Below are 9,497 nucleotides of genomic sequence, written 5' to 3'. Positions count from 1 at the left end.
ACAAGTCAGGGGAATCCTTATTTACTACTCTCTTAAGCTCTTGTGTTTACGGATGTCTAATTTTAAAGCCTTCAGGAAAGTCTGCAGCCTACAGTCAAGGAATGTCAAGGGGTAGGTAAATAGGTGATGCCCAGAGCAAAGGTAAGGGCAGAAGTTTAAAGAACAAGATGGATCCAGGAAAGAGATGACTGAGCAACCATTGTGTCATCTTGGCCTAGATTCTGGATTCCAAGCTTTCTAGTTAATGTTGACCAATGGAAAACAACACATACTGTAGGAGAGAGCTTATTGGCTTGGGTTCTAAGATGTCTCATCCATAGTCTCAGGTGTGAGTGACTATTTCTCAAGATTAGTGTAAATCATTTGTCACTCTACACCGAGGAGTCAGCTGCAAGGATCTAGCGGATCTAGTCAGAGCAAGTGATCTATAAGAGTTGAGTGAGATTCAGGATGCTCAGAAGGTCTATAAACAACTGAATCAAAATTAACTTCCAGAGAAACGTCAAGGGTAACTGTAAGACAGATTAAAGTTGAAGACTCTGGCAACTAGACAGCAGAGTATTCACATAGTATGAATAAACACGTTTATGATTTTGTCTAAGTTCAAGTTATTGGGTGAAACCTAACAATGGTTATGAGAGTACACTTACATTTTCTATGAGACCAGTAATAACCTGTTAACAAGGTGAGATGATACTTCAAGAAAACTGTAGAGCAATATTGATAATGGATTTTCAAGAAGATGAAAAAGTTCATAAAATATTGTTAATTGAGTCAGGGAACACATTAAAATAATTACATATGATGATTAATTGAAATATGTCCTACAGTTAGTTGACTTACCTTAAGAAATAAGCACTGTGATATACCAATTAATGTTAAAAAAAAGAATTAATATCTTAACCTGGCCGATAAACACATGTGGGGTTAATTGAAGGACAGAGGGATAAATGGCCTGGTGAGCCTCGCCTTTCTCCTGTCTTTCTTTCTAATGGTGGGACCAGGGTGCAGGTGCCTTAGCCAGTTCCCTGCTTCAGCTAGCAAGACTCACTTCCTGCAAATTATCCCAGAGGAGAAGCCAAATGGATCTACCCCGATGCAGCCCTGGGTGCTGGAGCACCCGTGTGGAGACCCCTGCTAGCACATATCCACTGATTCAGCTTTCCTCCTGCAGTTGGCATCACTGTGTCTGTTTTGAGATATGGAGGAGAACTTTGTGGATTTGTATTGGACACATGAGTTAATATTGGACTTATTAACTTGGGCAGCACTAGGTTTGGATATATTCTTGATGTGCACTTACCATTTACATAAAACTCTTTTATTCATGAGTTTCTGTGGATTTGTTTCTCTAAAGTACCCAGATTATCACACATACTAAACAAAGTCAAAGGCTTTTCATGCTAAGAAAAAAAAATCTACAAATCTAACATAAAACAGATATAGCTCAGTATGTTAATAAGCTAATATACATTCCTAAAAAAGAAAAAGTCAAAATGTCACACTTAGAGGAGAGAGAAAAACACGCCACCTCAGAAAAAGGACAAACAAAAATGTCCACTTTTACCAATGATATTAAAAATTGACTGTATGTTCTAACTACAGCAATGAGATTAACATTTGTAAAGGAAGAGACTTCCAAAAAGAAATACAAATTCCTCTAATTATAATTTAGTTATCATATCCATAAAATATTAACAATATGCCATAAATAGCTAATAAATATTAAAACGCTGTAGGCTACATTTCAACACACAGTAATAACTTTTGGTACTTAGCTCACTAACCATTAATTGCTAATCAGGAGGGTAAAGGGAAAATGGTGGGAGAAAGGAAACTGATCACAATGATATACATATAACCCCCTCCCAGAGAGATAGAAAACAGAAGTGTGTGAAGGAAGACATCTGTCTGTGTAAGACATGAAAAAAACATAATAATTTACAAATTATCAAGGGTTCATGAGGGATAGATGGAAATAAAAATGAGAAGCGGATAGCAAGGGCTCAAGTAGAAAGAAAATGTTTTGAGAATGATTAAGCCAACAAATGTACAAATGTGCTTGACACAATGGATGGATGTGTGGATTGTGATAAGAGTTTTACAAGGCCCCAATGTTTTAATTTAAGAAATACAGCATGATCAAAATTACAGCATTTATCTTACAGAAAAGGAAGTACAAAATTATTCAGATCAGAACCATAAAGCAGGGAACATGCTTCCACCCATTTTGTGATGATGTCATGGATTTAGAGTCCTATAGTTTTCTAGTGTTGAAGGTCCTCATATACTGATGAATTAATGAACAAAGACAAGAAAATTCTATGCACATATTTGTGAATATATATGGATTTACATATATAGACACGCATATATGTATATGATACACACACTTATATTAAGGTGGGCAGCAAAAAAGGACTGATGTTCACCCAAAAACTGAAGTGTGGGGACTTGAACACACTGAGCCATGGATGCTCCAGTTAGCATTGGACTCATAGGGTTCAGTTGAGCTGGGCTGGGTTCTCTTGATAAAAGTTTACTTCTTGATATAAAGCACTTTGTTATGCACATGTCAGTGTCTATAGTTGTATATTTCTAGACAACCCCACCTAACGCAGGTCCCCATCACATTGGTGTCCTATGAGGGCGAAAAAGTGTATCTGACAAGCTGCTCTTGGAGAAAGGCACCTCAGCAGGAAGTCTGAAAAGATGATCAACAATTCCCTGACACCGAGCCAATCCTATGTTCCTCCAGGGCTGTGGATTTGGGGTGGGTGTAAATCTATTTATAACAAAAGTATCCTGTTAAGCTTGTAAAAAACACAGTGCACTTCCAAGGCACAACACACACACATTCTCTGCACCAAACGTCAACACTCACATTTATAACATGTAAAGAACTTAGTAGACTCATGGTCACACTTGATGTAAGAAGTTAGTATAACACTAAGAGCTTTATATTCATGGGGGAAGCATGACATGTACACTGCGGAGAGGAAATTACTACACTTGTTTATGTAACAAGTATTCCCATTACTCTGCTGACATACTACAGTAGCATCAATTACTATGCCCCACCACACACATATTTTCCTTTTTAATGAAAATATTCATACCGACTGAGGCCAGGTTTCTAAAAGATTCCATCATCATATGTCTATGGAGTTTCCTCTGAAAAGGATCCAGCAATGCCCATTCTTCCTAGGAGAAATCCACAGCACCTCTTCAACAGCCACAGTGTCCTAAAACATCCCATATATTCTGGTTCGGCAAGGTACCATGCATTCCACTATGTGAAAGGATGAAGAAGACAGTCCTGGGAAACAGAGATTTCACATGGGGATTAGACACAGGGGTCTTGTTCTACTAAGGTTTACCATCAGGGTCTAGCTACCAGCCTCATCCCTTCACCCACTAGACCAGCGGTTCTCAGCCTGTGGGTTGAGACCCCTTTGGGGGCCGAAAACCCTTTCATAGGGGTCGCCCAATTCCTAAGAGTAGCAAAATTACAGTAATGAAAACAATTTTCTGGTTGGGGGGTGAGCACACATGAGAACTCTATGAAAGGGTCGCAGCATTAGCAAAAAAGAGAAAACAGACCTCAAGATAGCATTGACTTAAATATAGAAATACTTGAAAGGCTGCTGAAGTAAACTTAAAAAAAAGGGGGGGGGGTGCACAGGGAAAAAGCTACGGTATACAAACATTCCCGGGATGAGGACCAGGTAATATGGCAGGGACCAGACCAAATACAGGGATACACATGGTAGGCAACTAAAAAGGAGGTGAGGAAAGGGTAAAAAATAATAAAAAGAAAAGGGTAGCAGGGGCACTTGGCACTAACCCACCCAAGGGGAGGTTATTGTTTGTGTCTCCACAGGGAAAGGGGACCAGACTTCAACCTGGTGCTCCAAGATGTGAATACAACATGCCAGCATGGAGTAGGGAACCAATGGAGAGGTCTGGGAGGCCGGTCCCAATACCAACTACTAAGTGGACACCTGCCCCTCCCCTCAGAAGCATTTATTTCAAAGGATGGCCCCGAATCTACAGCTCCAGAAGAGGGACATATCTGATCGGAGCACACGGGAGCAGATGAAGGGGGAGGAGGAGAGAGTGGAGCACATCATGGCCCACCAGACCAAGAGGTCAATGTTCCCAATTAGAGAAGCCAGTCGACAGAGAACAGCACATGGCCGGCCCCACTATGAGACATGACATCCCTGACTGACCAATAGCCCTACAGGGGACAACACCGGAGATACAGTGTGGGAATTGTACCCAATCAGATCCTGCCACACCGAGGAAAAACCTTAAGGAGGTGCAACAAAACGGCAAGGGAATGGAGCAACGAGGTCCCCAGGGAATGCTGAAAGTATACTTAGGGGCCAGGGTTTGGTGCCCCAACATACTGGACTGCAAAACACTCCTAAAGACCAACAAACAAATGTTACAGCTCTTTTAGAACTTGTCTAGCGGGTTTTCTGTTTTTTCCGGAAAACCCCCACACACCAGAAAAAAGCAAAAAGAAAAAAAAGACCAACAAACAATCCTTGAACTAACCAAAAGCTTTTCTTTCTTGTTTTGTTTTGTAGTTTTTGTCATTGATTTGTTGTTGGGTTGTTTTTTTTGTTTTGTTTTTTGCTGTATATTGTTCTTGTTTGTGCTCGTTCTTGTTTGTGCTCTGTCTTGTTTTAGGCATGTTATGATCTCCGCAGGTCTGTCTAAATAAGATAGGCTGGATGAACAATTGGAGGAGAAAACAAGGAGACTGATAGTTCCATGGGGACATGGGAGACAGGGAGGTGGAGGGAGAGGAAGTGGTGTTAATAAACCAAGGGATAAGGGAACAATAAGTGATCCAAATCAGTGAGGAGGAGGGAATGGGAGGCTTGGCAGGGCATGATCAAGGGTAATGTAACTAAGAGGAATTGCTGAGAACCTGATGGGGATTGAGCATGATAGTGGGACAGGAGGGCAATCAAAGGAAATAGAGGAAAGAGCTGGGAGGCAAAGGGAACTTATAGAGGTCTAAATAAAGGCATGAACGTATGCAAATATATTTATACATGAGGATGGGGAACTAGATCTATGGGCATAAATTTACAGGGTTAGTATTCAGGTAGCAGAAGGACATTGGGCCTCCACTCAAGTACTCCCTCGATGCAAGAATACATTCTTCAATTAAATTGGCATTCTAGAATGTTCACCTTCCAGACACAACCATTGAAGACAAAGCGGGTGAACAACCAAATATGGTGAAGAAAGCTGATGGTACCCAGCAATCAAAAGATATAGCATCTGGGGTCTTAAAGGCTTGAACGTAAACAAGCAGCCATCTGGCTCAGAAGCAATAAAGCCCACATGGAAGAAGCACACCAGTCTGTGAGACCACGAGGTCATTGAGAATGATGAAGCCAACAAATGTACAAATGTGTTTGACAGAATGGATGCATGTGTGGATTGTGAATAAGAGTTTACAAGTCCCCAATAAAATGTCTTAATTAAAAAATACAGCATGATCAAAATTACAGCCTTTACCTTACAGAAAAGGAAGTGCAAAATTATTTAGATCCAAACCCTGAAACAGGGAATATGTTTCCAACCATTTTGTGATGAAAGTCAATGGATTTAGAGTCCTGTAGTTTTCTGTCATGTTGAAAGTCCTCATATACTGATGAATTAATAAACTAAAACAAGAAAATTCTATGCACATATTAGAGTGAATATATATGGATTTACATATATGTATATGATACACACACATATATTAAGGTGGGCAGCAAAAAAGGACTGATGTTCACCCAAAAACTGAAGTTTGGGGACTTGAACACACTGAGCCATGGATGCTCCAGCTAGCATTGGACCCATGGGCTTCAGCTGAGCTGGGCTGGGTTCTCTTGATAAAAGTTTACTTCTTGATATAAAGCACTTTGTTATGCACATGTCAGTGTCTACAGTTGTATTTTTCTAGACAACCCAGCCTAACGCAGGTCCCCATCACATTGGTGTCCTATGAGGGAGAAAAGGTGTATCTGACAAGCTGCTCTTGGAGAAAGGCACATCACCAGGAAGTCTGAAAAGATGATCAACAATTCCCTGACACCGAGCCAATCCTATGTTCCTCCAGGGCTGTGGATTTGGGGTGGGTGTAAATCTATTTATAATAAAAGTATCCTGTTAAGCTTGTAAAAAACACAGAGCACTTCCAAGGCACAACACACACATATTCTCTGCACCAAACGTTAACACTCACATTTATAACATGTAAAGAACTTAGTAGACTCATGGTCACACTTGATGTAAGAAGTTAGTATAACACTAAGAGCTTTATATTTATGGGGGAAGCATGACATGCACACTGCTGAAAGGAAATTATATACTCATTTATGTTACAATTATTCCCATTACTCAGCTGACATACTACAGTAGCATCAATAACTATGCCACACACACATATATATGCCTTTTTAATGAAAATATTCACAGTTACTGAGGCCAGGTTTCTAAAAGATTCCATCATCATATTTCTATGGAGTTTCCTCTGAAAAGGATCCAGCAATGCCCATTCTTCCTAGGAGAAATCCATAACCACCTCTTCAACAGACACAGTGCCCTACAACATTCCATATATTCTGGTTCGGCAAGGTACCATGCATTCCACTATGTGAAAGGATGAAGATGACAGTGCTGGGAAACAGAGACTTCACATGGGGATTAGACACAGGGGTCTTGTTCTACTAAGGTTTACCATCAGGGTCTAGCTACCAGCCTCATCCCTTCACCCACTAGACCAGCGGTTCTCAGGCTGTGGGTTGAGACCCCTTTGGTGGCCAAATGACCCTTTCATAGGGGTCGCCCAATTCCTAAGAGTAGCAAAATTACAGTAATGAAGTAGTAATGAAAATAATTTTTTGGTTGGGGGGTGAGCACACATGAGAACTGTATGAAAGGGTCGCAGCATTAGGAAGGTTGAGAACCACTGCATTACGCATACTTCCTCACTAATTACATGCTATCCCAACAACTGCATTCTTCTGGCATTATGTGTCTATCTCTGTACAGTTTGTCTGTGACCAACTGAAACCTTAGTCTTCTCTATGTGGTTCAGGATAGAGAACATTCATAACACATAACATAAATCAGAAAAATGATCAAAAATAACAGCCTCAATTCCACATTCACATCCTCTCTTCTATTGGAAGGAGGATAGAAATTCACCTCCTTGCACAGGACCAACCAGAATATTTATCAAAACATGAAGCACAGGGTGAAAGGAACATAACAACTAGGAAACACTGCAGAACTTGTATTTTTCCCTTTAGCCCCTCCTTAGCCATTGGAGAGCTGCAGGTATGAACTAGCAAAGTAGCAACCAAAAGCCGTGGATTCACGGTTTCCTCTTGGAAAATTCTACGTGATCAAGAGCTAGCATATTACCTACTGAAAGAGATGATTATTTGGGGAATCATGAAATTTTCTAAAGTGTTTCTATGTTACTCGCCTACTTTTCAGTCACTCTACAGTTGCCCTCTTGTGTATTTTGTACTTTTGTGGAGATAGGCCAAGCTATTGAAAAGGGAAACAGGGAAATTGGGAAAGGTAACAATAGAATATAGATATTCTTAAAATCTTCCCACTCTGAGACACAAAGCCACTGTCATGTAATTATTATGGACTGCTCCCCTCAAAAAATACTGAATACACACATCAATACACACTAAGCTCATAGAATATACTGACAAACAAAGCACAATATGTGCTGTATCATAATAGGATGTCCTTTTTTGCTGATTGGGAAAATGTACTTAGGTTCCAATTTTCTTATAGGTTGACTGAACTTCAGTGCATTTGCCTGTTAAACTGTGTTAGGATTCTAGGACTTACACACAAGGCTTTGAGACGGGCCACTGTAAGATTTTTCACATTTGCAGATCATGGAAGGCAGACTAGTTGAACATGATGACCACTAGCATTCTCTTAGCTGTGGGACTGGCCTCTATGACTTGTCATACTTTTGTTCCCACATTTTGTCAGGAGAGACAAGTCCCTGGAGAAGGACATCTGTGGGGGGAAAGGCCAACCATTCACAACTAATCACAGGTTCAGTAAGTGCATTTTACGGTTAAGACACATAAAGATTATAATAAAGTCATAGAGAGCATGAGAGGTAAGAGATTGAAATAATGGCATTAGACACATTTCATAGTAGCATGCTCACCTCATGGACGGCCATGATATTACCAGCCAGGTCCACATACAGCGTGGACCGAGGGCAGGAGAGCAAGGTGAAGCGCATCAATGTATCGGTCCCAACACGTAGCTAACAGAGGCTTATATCTACTTAGGGGGCATGATTGGAGGTAACCACACACGTCACAGGAAGGGGCTGAACTATAGGCACTACAAGCAATAGGAGGAGGGATATACAATGGGTATAGGTGTAACAGGAAGGGGATGAGCTAGGGGTGAACACTTGATGGCAAGGGGTGGGACTAAGGGTATACATGTGACAAGAAGGGCAGCTTCCTAGACTCAATTTAGCAGCCTAACCTTGATCATCCTTCAATGGGCTTTACCTCCCTGGGTTCTCCTTCAGAGAAACAATTTACTACTCTCCTTATCAGAAGAGACTGGGCCCTGCTTGTTGTGGGATAAACAGTTGTGTCTGCTTATTCTGAATGGCTGATAAACCTTAGGGAGAATATCCCCTGACCTACTTCTGTTGACCCCCCAAGTGTAGTCATTTGACAGACGTAACAAGCACCTAAGTTTGGCATGTATTTGTGGGAGACAACTTGGGAGAAATCCTCTGTTTCTCCCAGACATTGTGCTTGGTAAGGGAGAGAGGTAAAGAAGAGAAAGGCCTTCCAACAAAATGGATTGACACAGGGGCTCAAACATGGGGGCATTTGTGAGGATGGTGCAGGAGAGGGCGGTGTTTCATGCTGTTATATAGAGGATTTTAGGGGATTGAAATGGACACAACGACACCTAACAACATAGAAGAGGCTGCACTTTGATGCTAATATTTCACGGCATCACCAATTAGCTATGACACAAAGTCACATGAGCTCCCATGGTCACTTTACAATTTTGCTACAATAGTGTAACGTAATGTCGATCCAAGAAGCCTTTCAAAATCTCTTCTACAGCAATGCATCAGGTGACATGTTTTAAAGCCTTCCCAAGCCAAAATTTCATTCCTTTATGATGAACAAAAACAAAATGTAGTGCTGTCAAGTCGATTCTAACTGATTTTGACCTTCTAACAGGGAATGAAACTGCTCCTTAGTGTTTCCAAGACTGTAAATCTTTATGAGCACAAGTAATCTCACTGTCCTCCCTTGATGGGCCTGGTATGCTGGAGCCACAGAGGGTCTGACCAGCAACCAATCAATTAAACCAGTGAACCACTAGGGTCTCTCACACAACACGTTCATGATAAAACACTGCATTTATTCAGCAACCACGATTCTGAAGCAATTTCCAAA

General features: G+C 40.9%; 1 non-coding gene across 1 annotated transcript; it reads left to right on the top strand.

The window, feature by feature from the left end:
- Nucleotides 1–4,448: 4,448 nt before the first annotated feature.
- LOC142444053 (U7 small nuclear RNA) lies at nt 4,449–4,509 on the top strand. The gene has a single exon (XR_012783733.1). It is a non-coding gene; the product is annotated as a U7 small nuclear RNA (small nuclear RNA).
- The last annotated feature ends 4,988 nt before the right edge of the window (nt 4,510–9,497 follow it).

This window comes from Tenrec ecaudatus, chromosome 3 (assembly GCF_050624435.1).
Source record: "Tenrec ecaudatus isolate mTenEca1 chromosome 3, mTenEca1.hap1, whole genome shotgun sequence".
NCBI lineage: Eukaryota > Metazoa > Chordata > Mammalia > Afrosoricida > Tenrecidae > Tenrec > Tenrec ecaudatus.
The sequence above is the reverse complement of the archived record's forward strand: the minus strand, read 5'-3'. Positions and strand labels throughout refer to the sequence as shown.